Here is a 12,649-nt window from a genome sequence, read left to right as displayed (position 1 = left end):
TCTTCCTACAGAGCAAGCCAGAAAGAGTGGTGTGTTTTTGGTTCTCTGACTGGATTCTCTCTGACTGGGCTTCAATATCCTTTATCCAGCAGGCTCTCCACCACGCCAACATAATCCGCTGTAGCAGCCAGGATCAGAGGAGTGAAACCTGGGGACAGACAGTTAGATTACTTTCCAACACCCAACATACACAGATACAGACTCCCACTTTTACACACAAATTATCAAGTTTATGCCTTAACTCCATAACGTACTACATTTGCACACACTGTATATAGATTTTCTATTGTGTTTTTGACTGTACGTTTTGTTTATCCCATATGTAACTCTGTGTTGTTGTTTTTATCGCACTGCTTTGCTTTGTCTTGGCCAGCTTGCAGTTGTAAATGAGAACTTGTTCTCAACTGGCTTACTTGGTTGAATAAAGGTTAAATAAAAATGAGGGGGGCATTCCTATAGCCTACTAACTTTTGGGGTGATAACTCTTCCACCTTTTAGTTAGATAATAGAGACGGAGAAGAAAAGGATTGAAAATGGCAGATCATTCCATCAGCCTTACGAAATGATGTCCTCACTAAGCTGCACAAGGGTCATAAAGGTGTGGTCAAGTGCAGAGAACGTGCACAACAGGCTGTGTGGTGGCCTGGACTCAGCCAGCAACTGAACAAACTTGTGCTTAACTGCAGGACATGCTTCAAAGAGCGCACAAACCACACAGAACCACTTATACCATCACAACTTCCTGAGAGACCCTGGCGAAGACTGGGAACGGACTTGTTCACTCTGAAGAGCACCACCTACCTGCTAGTGGTGGACTACTTCTCAAGGTATGTAGAAATCACAAACATGTCACTAACAAAGTCTGCCGACGTCGTAGTTCATCTGAAGTCCATCTTCACCTGCCATGGGGTACCTGAGGTCCTGGTTACAGACAATGGGCCTCAGTTCTCCGGAAGACCCCTCTGCGGCAGAGTATGGATTTTGCCATGTCACCATGGTGAAGAACCTCCTTAAGAAAGCAGCTGACACTTACCTTGCTTTGCTGGCCTATCGGTCAACTCCACTCCAGAATGGCTTCAGCCCGACACAACTGCTGATGGGACGACAGCTTCGTACCACAGTAACAACACTCCCATCGCTGCTAGACCCATCACTCCCAAACACAGCTACGGTCAGCTCAAAGGAAAAGGAGAGAAGGAGTGCAGATCAGCAACGCTTCAACAAGCGTATCAGAGTCAACGACCTCAGCAGACTCCCACCTGGAAAACAAGTGACTGACTCAAAAGTCACAGGAACAGTTATGAGGGAACATGCAGCACCACAATCCTACATGGTGGAAGTTCCCCATGGTCTGTCCGCAGGAACAGACATCACCTCATCCCTATGGATGGACCTGAGAACAACAACGCTACGCAGGAGAAGATTCAAGTGTCTTCACCACTCCGACACACCGCATTGCCAGAACCACCAACACCAAAGGTAATCATGGATGTTCCTGCTACACTCAGAACAAGGTCTGGGCGAGCAATAGTTAAACCTCAAAGGCTGGACTTATAAGTCAGAGCAACAAGACAAAACAACAGCTGTCAAGATGTTACAGTTTTAACTTACCTTTGGGGTAGATTTGTGTTAAAAGAAATGAGAGATGCATTTTGGGTTAAAGTTGACAGAAAATATATGTTGATGACTATGTTGAAATGTTCCAGAAGAACTAGGCAGGAACAGACCTACTGACATGAGGGCAGAATAATCCCTTGAGGTCTATTGCGACAAAGGCAGTCTACCCTTTATTCTCTGAAAAGGGGAGATGTGGTGTTATTTGCATATTGCATCCTGATTGGTCACATGCTAATGAGGGCCTGTGGGAATGTAGGGGTTCATGAGGAAAGCATCTCTCTCCCATGTGGCTTGTAATGTGAAGCAACATCAAGGTAGCAATAAATGTGCCTTCATAAAGACACACTGTTAGCAGTTATTTTACTCACGTACAGACAAGATTGATTAGTACAATACACAAGGTGCAATTTCAAAATTTGGTAGTGCATCATCTGTTCAACTTGTCAGAAATGTCTATATCAACTAGCCCATGCCAGCTAAAGTTTTGTTTTCTTCATTTTTTTTTTGCCCATAGATTGTTATAATTTTGTTGTCACTAAAAAATCACATGAATACACATTAGACATGGGAAAATTAGCTCTAAAACTGCTTAATTGTCTTTGCACCACATGACAAAATGTGTAGAATTGCAGGACATAAGCTTTAAACCTGCAAAATTCTCTGCACCAACAAGAGGGGTGTGAACAGTTTGTGCCATGAACAGTGCTTGTGCCCATTGAAATAGATGCAGCACGGGGGTGTGGTGCGGAATGTTCCCCAATGCTTGAAGGGGGGCTCCGAGTGAAAAAGTTTGGGAACCCCTGATCTAAAGGATGTATTTGAGGTCCAATAATTAGTTCCCTTTGCAAAGCACGGCTAACAATGCAGGCTCCGATGTCAAATGGATTTTCCAAGAAGGGACAGGCCATAGTGACGAACAAGTGTCTGATTGGCGGAGAGGTCCCATATTTATTCACCAGGACAGGCTAAAATCAAGTTAATCTAGTAGGTAGCAGGTTTGCTTCAGAGCATTCGTTGCTATGGTTTCTGATCAGGCTCTCTTTCAAGCTTTCTTTCTGGAGCCGGAAATTCTGAGTTTGCACAAGTTCTGGTTTGACAGATCTTGCTAAATCACTAATCCGGCTTTCAGGAATAACCCTCTGACAAATGCATATTTCCACATGTCAACAAACATAATATGCTGTGAAAATACTGTATCTCCAGGATGAAAGATGTCATCACTCAACAGAACAGCCTGGCAAAGTATGTGCTGCATTATGGACAGCAGGTAGCCTAGCAGTTAAGAGTGTTGGGCCAGTAACCGAAAGGTTATTGGTTCGAATCCCTGAGCCGACTAGGTGAAGAATCTATTGATGTGCCCTTGAGCAAGGCACTTAACCCTAGTTACTCTGGATAAGAGTGTCTGCTAAATGATTAAAATGTAAATGCTGTCTCTCTGCAGTCACCAGTGTTCATACAATACAAAATGTTATACAAGGCTTATATTCTTTTGTTTTGTTATATTGTCTTCAGACAGAAACATGTTCATCCGTGGTTAGTCTGGGGGTTCATCTGAATCATCTTCAATCTCTTAACACACACCCACCATGACCCTTCCACTGGAGCCTCTATCTGGGATCCAATAATAATCATAATAATAATAATAACTTACATAACATTGTACATACTTAGGGCTCTATTCAATCCGTATCACGGAAGTTTAGCGTTACAGCGTGATTAAAATGTAAAGGCAATGTTCCCACGTTAGCGGAGACTGCATTCACAGTAAACGCTGCATATGTCGGCTCAATCAGAAATTACCTTTAAATTGAAAGCTTCAGTGATACAGATTTAATAGAGCCCTTACAGCAGGCAGATACCTGGGCCCAGGCGGTGCGCTAAGAAAACAGAGGAGGGGTCTTTACATAGCAGGTATGGTGGATGATGGTAGGGGAACAGAATGGACTTAATAGCCACTCACTTATTAGTGAAGTCTTCTAAAGAATCATATAATATAATGTCGTCATCATCAGGCCTTCATCAGACCCCCATGTCTTTATATGATCTATGAGCTTTTCATTCATAATATCTTCAGCAAAAACAGCTTCATCCCCTAAACTACCAGCAGATAAAAACAGATAAACAGTTTATATGGAGATTAAGATGCTTGTGTTAAAATGGCTGAGACTCAGAACAAAGTATATTCATGTTGCCAAATTGACTTTGGGTGCAGCCACATAGAGAGGCCCAATTCCAAATCGACCCCTAAACCCTACGACCCTATATGCACTTGTGGAGATCTGAGGATTTTATTGGTATAACACTGATTGAAGTGGATTGTGGTCCTCCGTAGCTCAGTTGGTAGAGCATGGCGTTTGTAACGCCAGGGTAGTGGGTTCGATCCCCGGGACCACCCATACGTAAAAATGTATGCACACATGATTGTAAGTAGCTTTGGATAAAAGCGTCTCGATCATAGCTTTCACCTGGATTCACCTGGTCAGTCTTCCTAATGTTTTGTACACTCAGTGTATGCACTCATTCACACACACTACATTGACACTCCCACACATTCACGCACACACGCATGCACACACACACACACACACTTTTACACTCATCATTTGCTGCTGCTACTCTGTTCTTTATTTTACTAATTATTATCTATCCTGACGCTTAGTCACTTTACCTTGCCTTCATGTACATATCTACCTCAAATACATCATACCTCTGCCCATTGATCTGGTACTGGAACTCCCTGTATATAGCTCCATTCTTGTGTATTTTATTCCTCTTCTGTTACTATTTATTATTTTTAAACTCTTCATTGTTGGGAAGGGCACGTAAGCAAGCATTTCACAGTAAAGTCTACACCAGTTGTATTCGGCGCATGTGACAATTACATTTCATTTGATTTGACTCAAACTGGAGGAGGAGAGAGAGACAGCATAAACTGAAACTGGAAGAGAGAGGAGAGGAGGAGTGACAGCATGAACTTAAACGGTAAGAGGAGAGACTGCCGTCATTGACACAACTGGAACGTGAGCTATGGGAAATACAGGAAATGTACGTCCGGCTGGGAATCAAGAAGGTTCTCATCCCATCCACACTGTGGTTACGTCCCGAATGGCACCCTATTCCCTATGTAGTGCACTACTTTTGTGCTATTGCCAAAAGTAGTGCTCTACATAGGGAATAGGGTACCATTTGGGACACATCCATTGTAACTACTACCAGCAGACAGTATCCTACCAGCAGACAGTTGCCCATCCACTCTGAGACCAGGATGTCTACTCTGCCAGGTAGACTCAGCTCCTCAGCCCGGCACTGGAACACTCCGACCACCTCCTCACAGCCTTTCTGCCTCACCAGGGTCTCAGTGTGTTCTGCTATGGAGCTGGCCTCCACTGTATACACCTACAGGAATAAACAGGGGTTTAATACACCTACAGGAGTAAACAGGGGTTTAATACACCTACAACAGAGAACAGAACAGAACACAAAACAACACAACAGGAGTTAATACACCTACAGGAGTAAACAGGGGTGTAATACACCTACAGGAATAAACAGGGGTTTAATACACCTACAGGAGTAAACAGGGGTTTAATACACCTACAACACAGAACAGAACAATAGAGGAGGTTCATATAACTAGCGCACAGTGTTCTAATGTACATTGTCCACTAGATAGAGTAATAGGCATGGTCATGTCCAAGTGAACACAAGGCTCAAAAGAAAGGTTAACTTCTACCCACTAATTCAGTTAATAAAATATCCTAAATATTGTTATATTGCAGGGAGGATGTGACACAGTGACCCTGTTAACATTAATAATAATACATTATAATCATGATAATATATTATTATCCTTACGGCTTTGGGATGGGCCAGGCGGGCACAGAAGAGGCTGATGACTCCGCTGACAGCCCAGGTCCATGACCACCTTCTCCCTGAGGGGGGTGCTGTCGGTCAGGGTGACCTGGCGGTACGCCTCCATCCTCACACGGTCACTCAGCATCTCCAGGTGAAGCCTATGGGTCAGCAGAAACACAGACAACAATATTAACACAGTTACATTACAGTATATGTCCCAAATGGCACCCTATTTTCTTTATAGTGCACTATAGTGAATAGGGTGCTATTTGGGACGCATCTGGGCCCTGGTTAAAAGTAGTGCACTATATAGGTAATGGGGTGTAACTTGGGACGTAGCCATAGTCTGTGTCTACCTTATAGAAATAAATAGGTACATATTGTTCTCTAGAAGGAGAGAGAGAGACCAGGAGAAGCCAAACAAATGTTCCATAGTTGCCAATGTACTCCTCTTTATCCTGCCAGGGGTCCTCTGAATTGTCGTCATCCTCCTAATTCACACCGATCATGGCTAGAAAGGGTACATCTTTTGTCAAATTGCTGTAAAAATTATTATTATTTTTTTTTTTAGCTAACCCTAACCCTTTTCCTAACCTTAACCTAATTCTCTTAACCTGCTACATTAGTTATCTGACTGAAGTTGTATCCTTTCTAGTCAAAACCATTCACATTTTGTTCACCATGTTTCAGGTAACTGTCCTTCACAGCTGGCTGCAGGCAACCTGATGAAATGTAGCCACAGAGACCTAGCTCCGCCCACCACCAGTCAGCTGATGTCTTGGTGTGGACCAGCAGCCTGTCTCTAACACTGAAACTCAGCAGAGGATAGAGAGAGACATACAGTATAGACATACAATGTTTATTCACATCATTATCTGGGATATTGATGATTATAGTATGATATGCCTTCTAAAGCACTATAAGTGATATGGTCATTTAATGCCACACCCTCAAAGAGTGGTCCACCAACCATTTGTTTTTGTTTTTAAAGGAGCAAATACATTCTATTACATTTTCACATTCTTTATGATACATCTGTAGTTCTCAAGAAAATACTTTCAATGATAGAAACATTATTTTTTTGTTTCTTTGTTTTGTTATTATATGGGGGGAAGGTTAGTTAGGACATAGACAAACTGTCAGTAGCTGAGTGTAGATGCGGTGAGGAAATCAAGCGCAGGAAACACGGGCGTTCGTCAACAGACTTTAGTTAACAAAATGCAGCACCAAACAGGCGAACAGCCAACCCAACCGGGAGGCAAAATACAAATTACGCACAACACACACAGTGCGTAAAATGAAGATAGCGCGCACACAGTGCGGACTCTCGGAAAACAACAAACACGAGAGTAATACAAAAAGAGCAACAGCTTGACAATAAACAATACCACATAACACCTGCCCCCACACACGAAAACTAAATAGGCAACCAAATCAAACACTAACAAGGGACAGGTGTACAAACAGACAAAACCAAACAAACATGAAACATCGAACGGTGGCAGCTAGTACTCCGGGGACGACGACCGCCGAAGCCTGCCCGAACCAGGAGGAGGAGCAGCCTCGGCCGAAACAGTACCCCCCCCTTGACGCGCGGCTCCAGCCGTGCGCCGATCCCGGCCTCGGGGACGACCAGGACGACGCGGAGCAGGGCGCGTAGGATGACCCCGATGGAACTCGGTCAGCAGGGACAGGTCTAATATGTCCCTCCTCGGCACCCAGCACCGCTCCTCCGGCCCGTACCCCTCCCACTCCACGAGATATTGGAGACCCCCCATCCGGCGTCTCGAATCAAGGATGGACCTCACAGTGTAGCCGGAGCCCCTCGATGTCCAACGGGGGCGGAGGAGTCTCTTCTATCTCATAGTCCTGGAGTGGACCAGCTACCACCCGGCCTGAGGAGAGACACATGGAACGAGGGGTTAATATTCCTGTAATCAATAGGCAGTTCTAACCTGTAACACACCTCGTTCAACCTCCTCAGGACTTTGAATGGCCCCACAAACCGCCGACCCAGCTTCCGGCAGGGCAGGCGGAGGGGCAGGTTTCTGGTCGAGAGCCAGACTCGATCTCCAGGTGCGTACATAGGCCCCTCACTGCGGTGGAGATCGGCGCTCGTCTTATGCCGACGGATGGCCCGCTGCAGATGAACGTGGGCAGCGTTCCATGTCTCCTCCGAGCGCCGCACCCACTCATCCACCGCAGGGGCCTCGATCTGGCTCTCGTGCCAAGGTGCCAGAACCGGCTGGTACCCTAACACACACTGGAAAGGGGTTAGTTGGGTGGAGGAGTGGCGGAGAGAGTTCTGTGCCATCTCGGCCCACGGAACGTATCTCGCCCACTCCTCCGGCCGGCCCTGGCAATAAGACCTCAGAAACCTACCCACATCCTGGTTGACACGTTCAACCTGCCCATTACTCTCCGGGTGGAAACCCGAGGTAAGGCTCACCGAAACCCCCAACCGTTCCATAAACGCTCTCCACACTCTGGAGGTGAACTGGGGGCCTCGATCAGACACTATATCCTCGGGTACCCCGTAATGCCGGAAGACATGGGTAAACAGAGCCTCAGCGGTCTGTAGGGCAGTAGGGAGACCCGGCATGGGAAGGAGACGACAGGCCTTCGAGAACCGATCCACAACGACCAGGATGGTAGTATTCCCCCTGTGAGGGGGGAAGGTCTGTAACAAAATCCACCGAGAGGTGGGACCAGGGGTCGTTGTGGAACGGGCAGGGGTTGTAGCTACCCCTGGACAAATGTCTGGGCGCCTTACACTGGGCACACACCGAACAGGAGGAGACATAAATCCTCACATCCCTGGCTAACGTTGGCCACCAGTACTTAGTGCTAAGGCAGTGAACTGTCCGGCCGATACCTGGATGTCCAGAGGAGGGGGACGTATGAGCCCAATAAATGAGGCGATCGCGTACCTCGAGTGGAACGTACGTCCGACCCACTGGACACTGTGGAGGACTTGGGTCGGTGCGTAACGCCCGCTCGATCTCTGCATCGACCTCCCATACCACCGGTGCAACCAGACAAGACTTTGGTAGTATGGGAGTGGGCTCAACGGACCTCTCCTCCGTGTCATACCGCCAAGACAGGGCATCTGCCTTCCCGTTCTGGGACCCAGGGATGTAAGTGATTTTAAACACAAACCGGGCTAGAAACATAGTCCAGCAGGCCTGGCGAGGATTCAGTCTCCTAGCTGCCCGGATGTATTCCAGGTTACGGTGGTCAGTCAAAATGAGGAAAGGGTGTTGAGCCCCCTCAAGCCAATTCCTCCACACCTTTAGGGCCTGTACCACGGCTAACAGCTCCCTGTCCCCTACGTCATAATTCCGCTCCGCCGGACTGAGCTTCTTAGAATAAAAAGCACAGGGGCGGAGTTTAGGTGGTGTGCCAGACCGTTGTGAGAGAACGGCCCCAATACCGGCCTCGGACGCGTCTACCTCTACCTGGAATGGTAAAGCGGGATCCGGATGCGCCAACACCGGCGCCGAGGTAAACAGGTCCTTCAGTCTCCCAAAAGCCCTGTCCGCCTCAGCTGACCACCGCAAGCGCACGGACCCCCTTCAACAGAGACGTTATGGGAGCTGCCACCTGTCCAAAACCCCGGATAAACCTCCGGTAGTAATTCGCAAAACCCAAGAACTGTTGCACCTCTTTCACAGTGGTTGGGGTTTGCCAATTACGCACAGCTGACACCCGGTCAACCTCCATCTTCACCCCTGACGCAGACAACTGATAACCCAAAAAGGAGACCGACTTCTGAAAGAACAGACATTTCTCTGCCTTGACATATAGGTCATGCTCCAACAGCCTCCTCAACACTCGGCGCACCAGGGCTACATGCTCTGCTCGGGTAGAACTGTACACCAGAATATCGTCTATGTACACGACTACTCCCTGCCCCTGCATGTCCCGGAAAATCTCATCGACGAAGTATTGGAAGACTGAGGGAGCATTCATTAACCCATATGGCATGACGAGATACTCGTAATGACCGGAGGTCGTGCTAAACGCTGTCTTCCATTCATCGCCCTCTCTAATGCGCACCAAGTTATATGCGCTCCTGAGATCCAATTTTGTGAAGAACTGAGCACCGTGTAATGATTCCGTCATAGTCGCAATCAGAGGAAGTGGATAGCTGTACTTCACCGTAATCTGATTGAGACCGCGGTAATCAATACACGGGCGCAGACCTCCATCCTTTTTCTTCACAAAAAAGAAGCTTGAGGAAGCGGGTGAAGTGGAGGCCCGTATGTATCCCTGTCTCAGAGACTCGGCGATGTAAGTTTCCATCGCCTTCCTCTCCTCTTGAGACAAGGGATACACATGGCTCCGCGGGAGGGCTGCTCCTAACTGGAGATCTATCGCACAATCCCCCCGTCTATGAGGCGGCAGCTGCGCCGCCCTAGTCTTACTAAACACCAGTGTCAAATCCTCATACTCGGGGGGAATATGCAGTGCAGGCATTAGATTCGGACTTTCCACCGAGGTCGCCCCTATGGAAACACCCAGACACAGCCCCTCACACTGAGCAGACCACCCTTTAAGAGCTTTCTCTCGCCACGAAATAGTAGGGTCATGGGTAATCAACCAGGGAAGCCCCAGCACCACCGGATACGCAGGAGAGTCAATCAGATAGAGCTGAATCGTCTCCTCATGACCCCCTGCGCCTCCATCTTAAGGGGCGCTGTGACCTCCCTAATCAACCCAGATCCTAACGGACGGCTATCTAGGGCATGTACAGGGAAAGGCTTATCAACGGGAAGGAGAGGAATCCCTAATTCTACACAGAACTGGCGATCTACAAAGTTCCCAGCTGCGCCTGAATCGACTAGCGCCTTATGCTGGGAACGAGGTGCTACCTGTGGAAAACAAACAGGCAAGGTTATGTGAACGACAGAAAGCGCTGGGTAAGTAGGGCGCCTACTCACCTGGGAGGACTCCCCAATGCGTGGCCTGCCTTCACCGCCACCGGGGGACCTTCCCCAACACCTAGCCACGGTGTGCCCTCCACGGCCACAGTTGGTGCAGGGGACGGCCCCCCTCGGGTTCCTACTCCTCCTTTCTCTAGCGCCAGCACCTCCGAGCTCCATAGGGCTTGGCTCGGAGGTGCTGGAGGGTGAAATGGGCGACCCCCATCCGGGACGTCCACGGGTGGCGAGCAGGGTGTCCAACCGAATGGCCATGTCGACTAGTTGGTCAAACGTCAACATGGTATCCCTGCACGCCAACTCTCTTTGGACGTCCTCCCGGAGGCTACAACGGAAGTGGTCTATGAGGGCCCGCTCATTCCACCCTGCATCTGCCGCTAGAGTCCGGAACTCCAGGGCAAAATCCTGTGCGCTCCTCATCCCCTGTCGGAGGAAGAACAGACGCTCCCCCGCCGCCTTCCCTTCTGGTGGATGGTCGAACACTGCCCGGAAGCAGCGGGAGAACTCCGCATAGGTGATGGTAGCGGCGTCCATTCTCCTCCATTCGGCATAGGCCCACTCCAACGCCTTGCCGGTGAGACAGGAGATGAGGGCGGAGATGCTCTCGTGTCCCGAGGGCGCCGGGTGTACGGTGGCGAGGTAGAGCTCCACCTGTAGCAGGAACCCTTGACACCCGGCAGCGGAGCCGTCGTACGCCCTCGGGAGCGAGAGCCGAATCCCACTGGGTTCCGGAATGTGGACAGGAGGACTGACCGATGGGGATGGTCCGGTAGGTGGGGGCGTGGGTACCCCGCTGCTTTCCCATCGGTGGAGAGTGTTCATCACCCGATCCAAGGCGTGACCGATCTGGTTAATCCGGTCCTCCTGTCCACGAAGACGGTCCTCCATGACCTCTGTCGGCGCAGGTGCTCCTGCTGACTCCATGATGTGATGTGGTATTCTGTCAGTAGCTGAGTGTAGATGCGGTGAGGAAATCAAGCGCAGGAAACACGGGCGTTCGTCAACAGACTTTAGTTAACAAAATGCAGCACCAAACAGGCGAACAGCCAACCCAACCGGGAGGCAAAATACAAATTACGCACAACACACACAGTGCGTAAAATGAAGATAGCGCACACAGTGCGGACTCTCGGAAAACAACAAACACGAGAGTAATACAAAAAGAGCAACAGCTTGACAATAAACAATACCACATAACACCTGCCCCCACACACGAAAACTAAATAGGCAACCAAATCAAACACTAACAAGGGACAGGTGTACAAACAGACAAAACCAAACAAACATGAAACATCGAACGGTGGCAGCTAGTACTCCGGGGACAACGACCGCCGAAGCCTGCCCGAACAAGGAGGAGGAGCAGCCTCGGCCGAAACCGTGACACAAACACACTATCCAGGTTACACTTCCACACTCCATTCCCCCAGGGGGCAGCAGAAACCTTGTCGAGATGCTAAGCCTGGTTGATAAGCACATCAGGTGCTGCCAATCAGGGTGAATCGTCAGTCAGTGTCCCAGCTGGGAAGCCGTGAGGCTGATGGGTTGTTTGGTGGCCATGAGGTCATTCATTTGGTTTTGAATCTTTAGTTTATGTATGCCTTTTTGTAGTTTCATTTGTTCATATATATTTATTTTGGTCACCTTTGAACAACTAATAATCCGCTTGACCTGGCCAACCAAGAGGTCAAGAGAGACAGAGCTGGCCCTGGACCTAAGGTAAGGATGCTGTCTCCCTGGGCACATGTGCATCCAACACAGTGCTCAAACGCTGATTTCTCACATAAATGCACACATTAATTCAGGTTACGGACCATGTAACTAGGCCTAGGACCCCTAGACAAAGCAAGTGCAACAATATCTGTAGGCTAGTTATGGGTTTCGTAACAGTTTAATATTTTGTGGCAGGATCAATGACAGAAGAGGAAGCGAGACATCCCACTCCCTCCTTTTTTCTGGTTCATATACAGTCAATGAACTAAGTAGACCAGAACCAGCTTCTATTGCATTGGTGCTTACAGTATAGCCACCCCTTAAGCTGAATTTCTTTCAATGGTAAACAACTCTACTACACTACTTGTTCAAATCAATCAGAAAGTTTATTTCCAGGTTGTCACACACCTGGCCACTGCTGCAGCTCATGAAGTCAGTCAAGCTAATAAACTTCTCGGGTGGAGTTGTCATCTTTATCCTCCTGATGCATCCTGACAGAATCATCAACTTCCTAACAATCAAAA

General features: G+C 48.3%; 1 pseudogene; it reads right to left on the bottom strand.

The window, feature by feature from the left end:
• Nucleotides 1-12,596, bottom strand: part of LOC121574177 — a 29,398-nt pseudogene extending 16,802 nt beyond the window's left edge.
• Nucleotides 12,597-12,649: the final 53 nt, after the last annotated feature.

This window comes from Coregonus clupeaformis, chromosome 9 (assembly GCF_020615455.1).
Source record: "Coregonus clupeaformis isolate EN_2021a chromosome 9, ASM2061545v1, whole genome shotgun sequence".
Taxonomy (NCBI): Eukaryota; Metazoa; Chordata; class Actinopteri; order Salmoniformes; family Salmonidae; genus Coregonus; species Coregonus clupeaformis.
This window is presented reverse-complemented; position numbering and strand designations above follow the sequence as displayed.